At 39.6% G+C, this 15,743-nt stretch overlaps 1 protein-coding gene across 5 annotated transcripts in view; it reads left to right on the top strand.

The window, feature by feature from the left end:
• Inpp4b (inositol polyphosphate-4-phosphatase type II B) overlaps positions 1 to 15,743 on the top strand; it is a 739,919-nt gene that overhangs the window by 128,416 nt on the left and 595,760 nt on the right. For 4 of the 5 annotated variants that reach the window (XM_036187401.1, XM_036187404.1, XM_036187402.1 and 1 more), the window contains exon 2: positions 8,947 to 9,008. The gene's annotated coding sequence lies outside the window, so the exon portion shown is untranslated. Of the gene's footprint in view, positions 1 to 8,946; positions 9,012 to 15,743 lie in introns of those variants that run through there. The other variant, XM_036187400.1, reaches the window with a different exon arrangement.

The raw sequence follows: 15,743 nt of genomic DNA on the forward strand, positions 1-15,743 counted from the left end.
AGAAGTGTGTTTGCACTCTCGCTTGGCATCTCATTCTCTACTTGACATCTTTTGATGAAGATAATAATTTTACTTAAATGCAAACAAACTTCTGCATTTCCATTGATGTATCAGTTGAATGATGCTTAAGAAATCACTGTCTACCCCAAAGAAAATGAAAATGACATTTTCTTTTAAAGTCACTTGCTTGTCTTATCTTCCATGTACTAGATCTACAACCCCTTGGAGCTGAGGTTGCTTGTGTAAGAGGCAGGTTTCCTTTTCCTCCAGAAGGTATTTTCTATAAGATTGCTCCCCCCCCCTACAAATTTGTTTATGTTTGTTTTTGGGCCCTATGAGAAGATATGTGTATGGACAAACTACTTCCTTAATTACCAAATCTTCTAGTAAGTTTTTATTTATTTATTCATTCATTCATTCATTCATTCATTCATTTATTTATTTATTTATCTATCTATCTATCTATCTATCTATTTATTTATTTATTTATTTATTTATTTTTCGAGACAGGGTTTCTCTGTGTAGCTTTGCACCTTTCCTGGAACTCGGTTTATAGACCAGACTGGCCTTGAACTCACAGAGATCCACCTGGCTCTGCCTCCCGAGTGCTGGGATTAAAAGCATGTGCCACCACCGGCCTTCTGGTAAGTTTTAAAAGTTAATTTTGTGTGTAAGTGTGTATGGGCAGTGTCTGTGTTTGAATAATATGAATGTGAGTTCAGGAGTGTGCCATACATGAGTGAAGGTCAGATGATAACTTTGGGAGTCGGTTCTCCTATTATGTGTTTTTAGGGGCATCTCTTGCTTTTTGCCTCCTCACTGTGCTAACTGATCTTGAGCTTCCCAGTGTTTCTCCCATCTCTGCTCCTTGGACTGTAGATGTGCACCCTTACATTCAATCATGTCTCTGCCCCTGGACTATAGATGTGTGCCTCACATTCAGTCCTGTCTCTGCCCCTGGACTGTAGATGTGGGCCTCATATCCAACTTTTACATGAGTTCAGATCAGAACTCAGATCACCAGGCTCGCACAGCAAGCATTTTACCAAACTGTTTCTTGGCCTTATAAGTTTTAATATGTGAAAATGTAATAATTCAAAATTTTTTATTTATTAACATTGACTTGGGTAATCTTTATCCTTACATTTCTGAATAAATTTTTACTTGTTGATTTTTTTTTTTATTGTAAAAGAAGGTAACAACCAAACTAACATGACTAAGAATTGACTGTGAGCATACTGAATGCATGAGTCAGTTTTAGGAGGATTACCATAACACTGAGTGAGCCTTCCCAAGGATGGGTATGGTGTGTCATTCTCTGCTCATCTGCATGCATATAGAAGTTATAAACATGTCCTGTTATATTTATTACAAATATTTAGTTTATTATTCCATCCCAAGTGCCATCGCTTCTGTTTTTTATTTATTGATAATTTTATGATAACGCAATTTATTTTTGTAGAATGAATCTGAACTCAGTTTTTCTTAATTTTTCCAAGTTAACAAATTAAACCTAACAATTTTCTATGTATTATCTGCATATTGATTTTAAATGTGCTTCATAATTCTTTAAAATAAATTAATTAATGTAGTTGAGCAAGTCTCCTTGTGGTATGTTTGAACATCCTTTGGGTATATGCACAAGAGTGATATAGCTGGGTATTGAGGTAGATCAATTCCCAATTTTCTGAGAAACTGCCATACTGATTTCCATAGTGGCTGTACAAGTTTAGAACTCCCACCAACAATGGAAGAATGTTCCCCTTGTTCCATATCCTCTACAGCATAAGCTGTTATTTGTGATTTTTTGATCTTAGCCATTCTGATAGGTGTAAGAAGGAATCTTAGAGTCATTTTGATTTGCATTTCACTGATGGCTAAAGATGTTGAACATTTATTTAAGTGATTCTCAGCCATTTGAGATTCCTCTGTTGAGAAGTCTCTGTTTAGATCTATTTTCAATTTAGATTATTTTGTTTTTTGATGTCTACTTTCTTGAGTTCCTTATATATCTTGGAAATTAGCCCTCTGTTAGGTGTGGGATTGATTGGTGAAGATCTTTTCCCATTCTGGAGGCTGCCATTTTGTCCTTTTGACAGTGTCCTTTGCCTTACAGAAGCTTTTCACTTTCATGAGCCAGACGGGTCAAGGATATCAAAAGAAAACCCACAGAATCAACTAAGCTGGGCTCATAGGAGTTCACAGAGTCTGAACCAACAACCAGGGAGCCTTCATGGGACTGACCTAGGCCCTATCTATCTATCTATCTATCTATCTATCTATCTATCTGACAGTTATGTAACTTGATCTACTTGTGAACTGCTAACAATGGGAGCAGGGCCTGTCCCCAATGCTTTGGCTGACATTTGGGAACCTATTCCTCATACTGGGTTGCCTTCCCCAGCCTTAATACAAAGTGAGGAGCTTAGTACTACCTCACCTTGATATGCCAGGTTTTGTTGATATGCACAGGAGGCCCCTTTCTGAATATAAAAGAGGAGGAGTGAATTGGTGGGGGCAGAGGGCAGGCAGTAGGAGGGAGTAGGAGAGGAGGGAGGGGAAGCTGCAGTCAGAATGTAAAATAAATTAAAAAATCAAAAAAGAAGAAAAATAAATTAATTGAAATTATTATTTTATTTTGATTTACCTAAGATAAAATTTGAATTTTTATTTTATATATTGAATAATAATATAATTTATATTCATAGAAAAAAGAAAATTTCGACTCAGGAGAGTATCGAAAAATGTATCCGCACATGAGTAGATATTATAAAAACAGAATGGTTGCTTTTTCTCTGACTTCATGCATGAACTCAAGGAAATGAATCTGCCATTCTGGTCTAGTTTCCTGTCTGGAAAACAGTGACATCGGCTATGTTAGTTTTCTTTCTCTTTTACAGGCTGGGCTGATGACTGGCTAAAGTGTGGTGCTTTCAGCTGTGGTCTTGTGAGTTGCAGGGATGGCTCCTAAAACCTCATTTTCAGGCAGGGTAGTGGGTGCTACCAGCCTACTCAATATTCCCATGCTCCCTATTGAGGATGTTTAAGGATGTCTGTGTCCCCTTGCACAGCCTTGGTTCAGCGGGAAGTGTGCTGGGCTCTGCTGACTCCCCATGGGAGACCTCAATTTGGGGGATGTGGGGATGAGGGGTGGCTTGGGAAGGAGGGCTGGGAGGTGGGAGGAGGGAGGAGGTGGGGTCTGTGGATAGCATGTGGAGTGAGTAGAAAATTTCTCAATAAAGAAAAATGAAAAAAAATATCCGTGTCCTTTGGACTCCTCCTATTGGCTGTGACCATGATGGGATTCTGTCTCAGCACCATCTCCGTGTAAACTCCCCTTTTACACAACATACTGCTTCCATGGTGTGCCGAGTGCTGCTAAGTGCTGAGTTCTGTTTCCCTGAGGATCTTGACTCTTTGTGAATCTGAGTCCCAAACATTAGTTTTTTAGTCCCAATTCTCTTATCTTCACATCATTTTCCTACGGGTATTAACCTCGAGGAGAATGGAAACAAGAATTCTCTGTTGACCTCTTCCTCTTCACTTATTCTTCCTGTTTCACACCCAAGTCGTGCTAGTTAGCTTTTCACCAGTGTGACAATGTACCCAACCTAATCAACTCATAAGAGAGAAAGGCTTATTTTGGCTTCCAGTTTCATACTTTTGAGTCTGTAGTTACTCCACTCACTTTCTTCAGGCCTATGTTAGGGCAGTGCATCATGACGAAGGGTACATGTTAGGAGATGCCTGTTTGACTCATGGTGGCCAGGAAGGGAGGAGGGAGGTTAATGTTATTTAGGGTTCTGATATTCCTTCAAGGATAGTATCCCAATCACTTAAGGTTTTTCATTCTCTCACCTCTTAAAGGCATTGCAACTGCCCAGCAATGCTACATATGCACCTTTGCGGAAGCAGTCCAGATCTAAATCATTAACCATTAAACCCTAGGGACTGAAATAATATCTTGTATGTCGGTCTTATGTTTTGGGGATTGAACCTATGGCCAAGTTCTACATCTTCTAATATTTCTGTGTAAAGCTTGTTTTATCTCTAAGTAAAGCCTGATATTGCTCTGGGTCCAGAATTCTTGCCAGATGTCAAACCTACATTGTTACCTTTTCAGTTTATCTTGTAACAATCTTAATTCTCCCTGAGGCAAGTGCTATCCTAGGCAGAAAAGTGAGGTCAAACACAGATTGGATACATTCCCACCTAGTAGCATCCCTTTGTGGTGTTGTGATTGGCTTCTAACATGCTCTTTTGTTTTCTCTGTCTTTTTACCCTGCAGTTTTTTATTCTATAATTGATGTGACAAAAATAAGGACTGGCTATGCAATTGTTCTCATAAGACATAGTGAGGCATTCATGCTATGTAATTCAACTGTTTTATCTGCATTAATATTTAATTTGCAGAAAGTGGAATATACTTACTAAGGATCTTTTTATTCATTAATCATTGCATTCAGTGGCAAAGGAGATCAGCAATGGGCACGGTATACCAGCTGTCCTTGAGGAAACTGTAATAGGTGGAGAGACACAGAACACAAGGCCGGGCAAGGAGGCAATGTAAATTGCAGGCATTGACTGTAATTGCTGTACAGTGGTGGTGAGTGATACAACCAACAGAGTCCAAACTACCTGGGGATCACTTTGTGGGAAAGTGGGCATTAAAGTTCTGACAGGTGGTAAATTCCGGCAGTGCTGAGAAGAAAGGCCTGAGCCAGAGCAGAAGGAGCTGTTCTTAAGAATGGAAATAAGACAGAGAAAAACAGAGAAAGAGAGAGAGAGAGAGAGAGAGAGAGAGAGAGAGAGAGAGAGAGAGAGAGAGAGAGAGAGAGAGAGAGAGAGAGAGAGAGAGAGAGCCACTTGGGACTCTGCCTGATGGAGCAGGAGTGCTACAACGGAAGAACAATAAAACATTCGTGGAATGACCATAAAATAAAATTAAATACAGTATCCGATAGACATACAACTTTTAGGTATTTTCCTGTAGGTAAGCTGGAACTGTGAAAAACCAATACCACAAGATGTAAAATAGTTAAGATTTGACCCCTTACAACAGAAGCTATCAGATAGTCACATGATTTATGAGCTAGATCACCCTAGAAAAATTCTCCCTCACTAAGAAGGGAATCAGATAAGTTCTACATCTCTAAAATAAAAGGGTTCTGAGGTTTGGAGAGTATGGGAAGATTTATTTGGGATGAGCTGAGAATATGCTAGAAGTATCTGTGTGCGGAGGGAGGGGTGTAAGGTGTTTCCCTGTTGGTGCCAGTAAGAGGAGAGTTTAATTCGGTCTCTTGAAGTGCAGGGGAGAGAGTGGAAGCAGTGCCTTGGTTTCTGAGAAAGAAAAGGGCGAGATGAGCTAGTGAGCAGTTTATAGTAAGGTGAGGCTGAGGCGCTGGGCAGCGCTTAGTGTCTGCCTCTGGGGATCCTTTGAGTTTCCTTGGGAAGACGCGTAGCCAACGAACATATTTTTGATTGATGTAGGTCCCTCCTCGAGGGCTATCCAGCAGCTGAACTAGTCTTGATGGGTAAAAAAGTTAACGGTTGGGGCTGTGGTTGCAGCGATTCCTATGTAAGGTCCAAGAATAGCAGCCACCTGGGGAAATGCCCCTGGAGTTGACACTCAGCTTAAACGCTTGCCAGACCCGCATCCCAAGTCCTCTTGGCTCAGTTGGCTGGAAGGTAAACTCCACTTCTCTCCTCATTCTCCATTTCCTTTTTATTCTATCCCTTGTTCCAGGGACATCGGGATACAAAGTCAGCCATTAGGTAAGGAAGCGATGGTTTCCCCTTGCCTGGCTGTTGGCTTCAGCAGATTGGCAGATTAGTTGCGGATCCTGGCTTTGTTGAACAGAGAATCAACTTTAAATCACGTTTTCATACACAGCTGAGTTCTGCTTTCTCAGTTAAGAGTGTTTCCGTGAGTTCAAGGAAGTTGATAAAAACCTCTGGGTGGTAAAGAGTCTAGGCAGAGGCCCAATTCCATCCACTGAAATGTTTCATTGGTTTCCTAAAGTGACTGCAAATTCTCCCAGACTGTAGCTTCAAAGAGATTTACGTGCTGCCACTTCTTGGGGTAGTGCAAAGCTTTCTAAATTCATTTCTGATTGTATATTTTCTATGTTCAAAATATACAGAATATGTTTCTGGTTCTAAAATGTTGCCTCTCTGCGTGTGTGTGTGTGTGTGTGTGTGTGTGTGTGTGTGTGTGTGTGTGTGTGTGTTCACATGTGTACCTGTGTGTGTGCATGGATGTGTCTGTGGGCAGGGTTCATGCTAGCAGAGATCAGAGAACAACCTTCTGGTGTTAGCCTTAGCTTTAAAAAAAAAAAATGTTTAATACTTTGGTGCAGGATTTCTTCCCTGCTGCATAAACTGGGTAGCTGACCAGCAGGCTTCTGGAGCATCCATCTCTACCATCCATTTTTCACAGACCCACTGGCATTGCAAATGCCAAGGCCAGGACATCTGACTTCTCACAAGGGTTCTGGGATCTGAACCCAGGCCGTCCAGCATGCTTGGCAAATACTTTTTATGTTGTTTTTATGCACTGAACCATCTCCCTGACCCTAAAATGGTATTTTAAAAAAAATCTATCCTTAGGAGTGTTTCAGTTACTGGAAATGCTTATATTTTGTCCATTTTCATCCCAGTGATGCTGATTTTTGTCCAGCGATTCTCTGAACATGTTAAGGGGAGTTGAGAACATGTACAGTACAGTAGGTACTATCAGAGCAAAGTAGTCTTCATATTTTTTTTTCATTTTCTAGTTCTTTATATACATTTTTTCTGCCTCCCTTGAAAGTCTGAGACTTCCTGCTTCTTGTTACTGTAACATAATACACTGTGATAGTTATTTTATAAAGAGAAAAGGTTTATCTTACTTCACTAGTCTCGAAGTGTCACGCCCAGGTAAAGTGACTCTATAATTTTCAACGCCTGAAAAGTTTAGAGTATTATGGCTGGAGAAAGTAGCTAAGCCCATCTCTCATCCTGTGAGTCAGGGAACAAAGAGGAAGAGGATGGGCAAGAGTCTCCAGTCTTCCGGGGAAACTCCGCACAACCTAAGGCCTTTCTACTGGATCCCGCTTTCTACAGGTTTCATCATGGCCCCATAGCTCCTCCCTGGGAACCAAGAATCCCACACAAGGGCTCCTCAGATAAGGGTATTCAATGTCCAAACCATGACTCAGTCATTCAAGGGCTTCCTGTCCTGTGAAATTTTCATAGAGAAAACAAGTTGTCTGCCGTGTCTGTGTAGAGATTGTGTTTTAGATTTACTTTTGAAATATTTTTCCAATGTCATCATCTTCAATTCTCTCCAGATTACTTTTCAATGTATTCTGCAACTTAAACACATTATATGTTGTTTAATGCTGGCAAGCTTACCTATTTCTTGGCATAATTGTCTGGACTATGTTTCCCTAATTACAGCACATCTTTGTTCAGTTTATTTTTTGTTTATTACAGTTTCTTTTAAGTGTATGAGAGTCTGATTTTTTGTAGGTGTTTCTGGAATGGAATCAATACTTCACTAGAGAGGACAAGGTTAGATACACTAAGAGGACCTTAAAGCTTATCACAGTGTGTTGGAAGGGTCCTGTGCAAACTCAAGATGTAAGCCTTCAGAATAGCCCTTGATAGCTTAGAGATGATCTTCCTGAAACATGATTCAATCTTTATTACGTATCTGCCAAAGACCTAAACTGACTGTTTCTTTGCCTATCACAGAGTTTGATTAATCAACAAGGAAATGAAGCAATATCCAGTGTGCTATGGTTTAGTAATCTCACTCTGCCTCTCTCTAGGATGTTGACTCTCAATGGGGCCATAAGACTTTTCTAAAGCAGAAAGTTGCTAATAATTCTAATAACTGCACTGATAATGATATTAGCTGACACTTGTTATGCTTAGCTGGCACTGTCTCCTGCCCTTTAGATTTATTTATCTCACTTAATCATCATACTAACTCTATGAAGTAGGAGGCGTAATCAGTCCTGTATTGCTGAGGAAAAGTGAATGCATGCAGAGTTTAATTTACTTGCCTGAGTTCTCACAGCTGGTAAGTGTGGCGATTGCAGTTAAATGATTATTCTGATAATGGCTGACATAGCCAATTATTTAATGCTGCTTTTAACTGTTAGCATTCCTCCAGTTAAATAACTTCCTTAAAATGTGAATTTAAAATTCTCACCACTTACATGAAAGCCCTTTCTGCACAGCTATTGCTCAGCCCTGAATTTCTCATCCTCCAATCTGAACATTCAGATAATGATGCAGTAAAATCTTTTATGGGACACTCATGAGATTGTTATAACTCAGGGAAGAACAAGATATATTTTCATAACTTCTGACTCCCATGGAGTGTTTCCCTCCCCATTCACAGCATAGAAAAGCTTGGGGATTGCATCTCCTAAGGAGGGTAATCTGCAATTATTTACGGCCATCATAGAATTTCTCATTTTTTGATTTCTGTGGAAAGACACAGACTTTCATGAATATTTTAGAGCCCATCCTCACAGGGAGAGGGAGGGGAGTAAGTTTGGATAATCGCAAATTCCATTTCAGTCTTTTGTGTTCCCATAAATGTTGGGTCCCAACATGGCTTACAGCTTGTCTTTTGAAATTAAGGAAGCTAATGCTTTTCCTCGCCAAGTGCAAATCTTATTTCTGTGTGAGAAAAGAAAAGAATCAAAGGAAAATAGGCTGAGGATCTGCCACAGTCACCCATGTTCTCAGCTGCGGGGGAGAAAGGACCTTTGGGGAATTATTTGGCATTTAAGGCAAGTGGCTCCTGAGGCAGCAGCTGAATGAAGCTGAGTATTGTGTTAAATGATTCTCTTCTCTGACCTTTATTACTAATGAATCTTCTTTAAGAAGCATTTAGAGATTAAAAAGAAAGGTTGTTTTTATTAATCTTCTCTCTCTCTTTGCCCACAGAACCCAAAGAAATGGTGTCACCTGGCAAGAGATCTGGTGTATTTTATGAAAATTCAGACAAGGTAGTTGTACTTATTTCGAATTAATATTTTCTACAGTCTGTTAAGTACATGGAATTGTTGACACTCTCTGAGGACTGAGTTTAAATACTGAGTGAGTCATCAAAATAGGAATTTAATTATCTGAACAGTAGATGGAAGGATTTGTGATGATCACCATATTTATAAAATGGACAATAAAAATTAAAACACAAAACAGTTTTGTTTTGTGGCTAACCATTAATTTTTTATATTAATTTTTGTTTATATGAATAAAAATCTTAAGAATTTTACATTTTCTTTTTTGAAAATAACTTAAATTGGTGAACCATGTTTACAAATAGCAGGCAGAGAGAGAAGTGAGGTTTCTGTCAAGATATAGCAAGGGGAGCTTACCTTTTATTTAAGCATTAGTCAGAGGGCTTTGCATATTAATTTTTGAATATGCAAAACCATGTTAATACAGATTTCTGGAAAACGTCATCAAGTTTTGTGAAGATACTCTTACAGAAAACATGTATTTTCTCTGGGAAGACTAAATTGCATCACGCAGTTGTTGAATAGCGTGCCTGATTATGCTTAACAGACTGCATATTTAGCTGCTAAGTTTTCAAATCGCTGTGTGATTTATTTAATATGTTGTCTTAAGAGTATGAAAACTCACGCAAATATTCTAATGACATATACGTGAAAACAAAGTGAATGTAGATGAGGACATATAAAATGTATGTGTGTTACAGATACAGATTTTGCAGAAAAATTTCAGATGGGTTAGAATTGTGAATGGACCTAGCTATATCATATCTGTTGAATACTATACTCTTATAGAGCCACATTGAGGTATATTATTTAGTTGTATATCAATTGGAACTAATTGGCTTTTATTTTTGATTCATTGTTGAATATACCAAATCCAAATGAGAACTGAAGTTAAGATAGAATTTTAAATTTAATGGACAGCAATAGAAAAACTGTTTCTAAACTTGGATTTTTGGTTGGTCAAAACTAAATTGTTAAATTACCTTTTGGATGAGGGTGGTGTTTCTGCTTATTTTTCTCCTTCCTTGATTCTTAAAAGGGGAGGCAACCCCCGAGAAAATTTGTATCTCAGAAAGGAGATATTTGAGTTATAGTCTGCTACCCAAGTTTTCTTGGCATTAATATATTTTCAAAATGTAAAAATTGTGCCTTGGGATGACCTCTGAGGCTCAGGAATCATCAGAAAAGATGGGTAGAAAGGGTGTAAAGGCAAAGGATGCTGTAAAACCCTGTCCTCTGAACATGACATGTCTGTTACTCACAGGAACTCACAATAATCACCCATCATAACCCTGGACAGGATAGAGCCAATTAAAAAAGTCCATCATGGAGAAGTAACGGGCTCCTGAGGTCACACCCCTAGAGAGAAGTCAGTGGTAGCTGCAGGCTGCTCAGATAAGATGTGTGCCAGTTTTCTTCAGGACTATGGCCCTCGATAGGCTGCCCGTGCTCTGGTGAACAGTCCTGTATGTATGCACAGGTTCCTGGACTAGGTCAGCTCAGTGGGTTTATACAAGAGTTTATGAAGTGGGGAGGGAAAGAGGGAGGCGAGGGAGGGAGGACCAGGGGCAGTGGAGGCTAGAAAATGAAACTCAGAAGTTTCCAATACTTAATTAAATTGCTTTGATGGTTGCCTTTTGCTTACAGTCATTACCTATGAGTCTCCAGAGAGGCTAATAACTTATACCTAGACAATATGCAGAAGATGCTGAAGGTGAAGGTGAACTGAGTAATGCTGAGATGAGTGAGTGATAAGGACTTGGGGAGATGATAGGCAAGCGCCTGTTGATGGGGAGTAAGTGGGATGTGGAATGGTGGGGAAGGGAAACATGCTTGTTGGGAGAAGAACCAGTAAGGAGAGCACTGGATCCATGTGCTACAGGGATAAAAACACAGAATGAGGAAGAGACAACTTTTCAAGATATGTTTGTGTGATTTTTTCCTCTGCTGTCTCAGAGACCCATACATACTAATACATTCAATTTTTAGCTGTTTATCTGATTGATTGATTGTGTGGAGAACATAGTGTGAATGAATGGAGTAGAGGGAGAGCTAGGGTTCAGGAGGGAAGTCCTGCCAGCACGATCAAGTTAGAACATTGAAACTTGCTTCTTTCCTTTTGCCAGACAAGGTGCTTTGTAGAGTGACAAAATCTAAGGTTTTGGTGGGGTAAAATTCCTAAAGAAATCGTGGTCCAGGATGTATTTGCATGGGTGTCAGGGCGAGAGGAGGGCGCCGAGTGGCTGAGGATGGGAGGATTGATGTGGAGAAATGAGTTCGTGTCATGATTTCTTGGTTAGTCCCGAGTCTTTGAATTAGCTGTGCTTGCCTCTTACAGTAATCCTCTCCTTTTTTTCTGGTTTGTCGAGACAGGGAGGCAGGGTTTCTCTGTGCAGCCCTGGCTGTCTTGGAACTCACTCTGTAGCCCAGGCTGGCCTCGAACTCACAGAGATCCACCTGCCTCTGCCTCCTGAGTGCTGGGGTTAAACTGTGCCTTACCACCACCTGACTGACAGTATTCCTCGTAATAAGATGATGAGCAAACATGTGGAGATGCTCTACTCCTGTGCGCTCAAGTGAGAAATGTGCATATAAATGCTAGTTTGTATGTAATGGAGTTAGTCCTACATGATGTCTGACATGCTCATTTTTTTGTCTAGGATTAATTGCCATTGGGGCTCAGAGTACAATCTGTTGGATTAACAGGAAACACTATATTTGAGTGTTTTTAAAAAGGATGTTTAAATAATTTTTCACGTATTACTGCATTGTTACATTTTCGACATCTGTTAGTTATAGCATTCTTAATTTTGTGATCTAAAAGTAGAGGCAATTTCAATTATTAAACTCAAAATGTTCTCTGTAGCTGAAGTTTTCTTGGTCCTGCCCAGCCCATGGTCAGGACAAATCTTTCTCACCTGCCAGTCCCACAGCCACTCAGACTCAAGCAAACACACAGAGACTTCTATTACTTACAAACTGTATGGCCGTGGCAGGCTTCTTGCTATCTAGTTCTTATATCTTAAATTAACCCATTTCTATAAATCTAAACCATGTGGCTTGTGGTTTACTGGTATCTTACATCATGCTTCTCATCGCTGTGGCTGGCAGCATCTCTCTGCCCTGTCTTGTAGGTGTGACAGTTACTGGAAGCCTCAATGGTGGTAGTACTTCCAACTTCCAGGTCAAACTGGAACAGCTACCCACTACAGTTCTCCATACGTATTGTGATTTTATCTATCTATCTATCTATCTATCTATCTATCTATCTATCTGTCTGTCTGTCTATCTATCTATCTATCTATCTATCTATCTATCTATCTATCTATCTAGTACATTGATATGTAATATATGCCATAACATATACATATGTTTTTTGTGTATATACACATGCATGTATACTGCTATTTTGTTCAATATTTACCTGTTCTGTTTATCTGAAAATAGATTGAATTTCATTTGACAAAATTCCAGGTTTATAGCTTTTAAATGTATTTTTATACTGTGTTAGATTTATTTTATTTATGTGTGTATGGATGTTTTGTCTGTGTGTATGTTTGTGCACCATATGTGTGCAGTGGCCTCAGAAGGCAGAAGATGGTTTCAGATTCCATGGAACTAGAGTTATGGACAGTTTTGAGCTGCTTGTGGGGTCTGAGAACTGAATTCAGGTTCTCTGTAAGAGTGGCTAGTGTTCCCAGCCACTAAGCTATCTCTTCAGATCCTGTAATGTATTTTTATTGTGCAGGAACAGCAGGTTTTCTTCTCAAATGTGTTTAGCTTTTTCTTAGGAAACCAAAATACAAAATTAAAGATTTAGCAAAACTTTTGCATTCTAGGATGGAAGCTAGGGTTTAGTGGAAATATACATTTGAGAAATTAAAGTAAACTGCTTTATAATTTATGTATATTTGGGAACATTAAGAAATACTTTTTAAATATACTGCTTATAAGTCTGTTTTACTGTTGTTTCCTATTTATTGTTGTATTACATGCTGATATTTAGAAGGAGAACTACCTTGTGATATTTTAGAACTTCTCACAAATTACGTTTAGTATCATCACATATGTATCTGTTGCTGTCATAACAACAGAAAGCAGAACATCAAAAATTGGAGTTGACTAAAACCCCATGATTTTAAGCAGAAGTTTTGGTACTCCTGAGGCCTGATGGGAAATGTAAGGCAGTTCTCTTCAGGCCTGAGTCAGAGCCTGTGTGTGATGAGGACACTGCTTTGCAGAGATGTAGTCAGTGTCAGGTGAGATATGCTCTCTACAGTTTCCCTAGAAGTGAAACAGCAAGTCACTCAACAGCTTTACCGAGAACAGGTTCAAAGGTGATTCTCCCCACCCTCATTATATATGTATTTTAAATAACTTCATACAATGAGTGCGATGTATTTTCACTAGATCTGTCTTTTCTCCTCCAACTCCTTCCCTGTCCTTCCATATCTCTTCTCAAAATCATGTCCCCCTCTATAACTATATATTACATAAAGAGAGAGGGACTGACTAATACATAACCTACAAGTCAGATTAGTGTTGTTCACATGTGAGGGAAAGGGCTGGTCACTTGGGCCTGCACAACATTTCTGGGGGCTTGTCTCTTCCTTCAATCCCAGTGTTAGGGAGGTGAGGACAAGAGGGTGCATTGTGCTCTCAGCCCAGCCAGAGGTGCTGAACAGGTGAACACCTGTCTCAGTGTGAGACCCTGTCTCAGTGTGTGACCCTGGCTCAGTGTGAGGCCCTGTCAAGTGGAGTGATGGGGGAGACATCCATTGGCTTCTAGCCTTACCACACATGCACACATGCTTGCATGTAGAGAGGCACACTCATGTACACACACACACACACACACACACACACACACACACACAATTACCCTTCTGAGATCTTTGTCATAGTATAACCTCCCTGCGTCATGTTCCTGTATGTCTGTCTCTCTCAGACTACACTCATGTATCATTGCTTACACACAGAATCTATCACAGTATCTTTGATTTACATGGGCTTGCATATATCCTTCTGCTTTCGTGTGTACATATTTCTATCATTTCATATACAGGTATATATAATGGTGCTTTATCCCCTCTCAATATGATTTTGAACATATGTCTATCTGCCATTTACTTTCACTCCAATGTGTAAGTATAGACACTCTTTAAATGAATATGCACGCTCTCTGATTCTCTGAGATTTCCACTGAAGGAATATTTAAGAGGCTGGAAAATTCCTTGGTAAATGTGATCTAAAACTTAGCTATGCTCTGTACTAATCAGGCTCACCCTGAGAGCCTACTCTATTTTTATCACTTATTTTCCATGAGAATAAAATCACAGTGGAAATCCAGAGATTTATAAAGGCAGGGGTGGAACACACATTAGGCCATAGGGAGATGGTCTAATCCTATCACCCATTGGCTTTGGGCCACATGTCATCAATGAAAAATGTGTTGGGCAAAGTCACTTTGGTCTAAGAGAAAAATTAGTGCCCTTTGAGACCTGTACCTGTTTCATATCTTACACGAAAATCAATAAAAAAGTAAGTTATATTTATTTATTAATTTATCAGTTTAATTTCTACCTGCTATGTCCACAAATGCCTTAGCTGAAGTAGGAAAGCACGTCTAGAAATAGAAGGTTTCTTTCCGTTTTGTACATACTTGCACACAACTGAATGAGGAACATGCTCTCTCTCTCTGTCTCTCTCTCATAAACAGGCATACACACACACACACACACACACACACACACACACACACACACACACTTATCTGCTAGGCTATTTATTTTTTCACAAACATTTCAACTTTTTCTGTGTACTCAGTATCATTATCCATGCAGATGGCTAGAGACTCTTAAAGAGGCCTTGGCCCTGATTCTAGATCACTGATAGTTGTGGAATCCCATGTGGGAGTTTCATGGCCATCTTGAGTGTGCCATTTTGTGGATGTGCAGGCTGAGAGGACATACACCTTGCTCTATGGTAGGCAAGGATTCTACAAGCACATAAATGTAGAGTGGGAAAGCTGGGGTGTGGTAGGCCTGTTTGAGAAGCTGGGGTGCAATAGATCTATGGGGATCTTTTATGAGTTGGGCTTCCTCACCAATAGCCAGAAAAGGACTAAGGGGGTGTGAGGGGAATGGTTTCTTGAAGGGTGGGCAGATGTGTTAGTTTCCATTTCTCCAGATTTGCAGGACTAATCATGAAGGAGAATCAATTGAAAATTAAGCACCTGGGCTGAAATTAATAGTTTATAATGCAGGCCTTTCCCATAGATGTGTGTTTAGATTTGTACAGTGTTTATTTATGTTCTATGTGTTCTCTGTATATATGCTATGTGCTCAGTATAGTCTCTCTTTCTAAACGCATTAAGCATTTTAAAAATTATGCCACTAGGTGTCAGCACCAACCTCTGAGGGTTCCTGTGACACTTGTAACAAAAAAGAAACTTTATTAGGATATCATATCTGAAAACAACACTTCTCTCAAAAGTTTAAGACCAATTCTGAACTATACTAAGTAGAATCATGAACATATAAAGTCTTATGAGGTTATCTTAAACTTGTTTCTGCTTGTACTTACTGAAGCCCTCACTCACTGTTCCTTATGTCCACATACCTGTGAGGTTTGAGTGTCTTCTCAGCAGATACTGTGTTAGAGCTTGCCGTTCCCATATGCATGCTCCATGTAGTACATTAGCTCATGAGCATCGGCTCT

The sequence above is a fragment of the Onychomys torridus genome, chromosome 5, assembly GCF_903995425.1.
Source record: "Onychomys torridus chromosome 5, mOncTor1.1, whole genome shotgun sequence".
Taxonomy (NCBI): domain Eukaryota; kingdom Metazoa; phylum Chordata; class Mammalia; order Rodentia; family Cricetidae; genus Onychomys; species Onychomys torridus.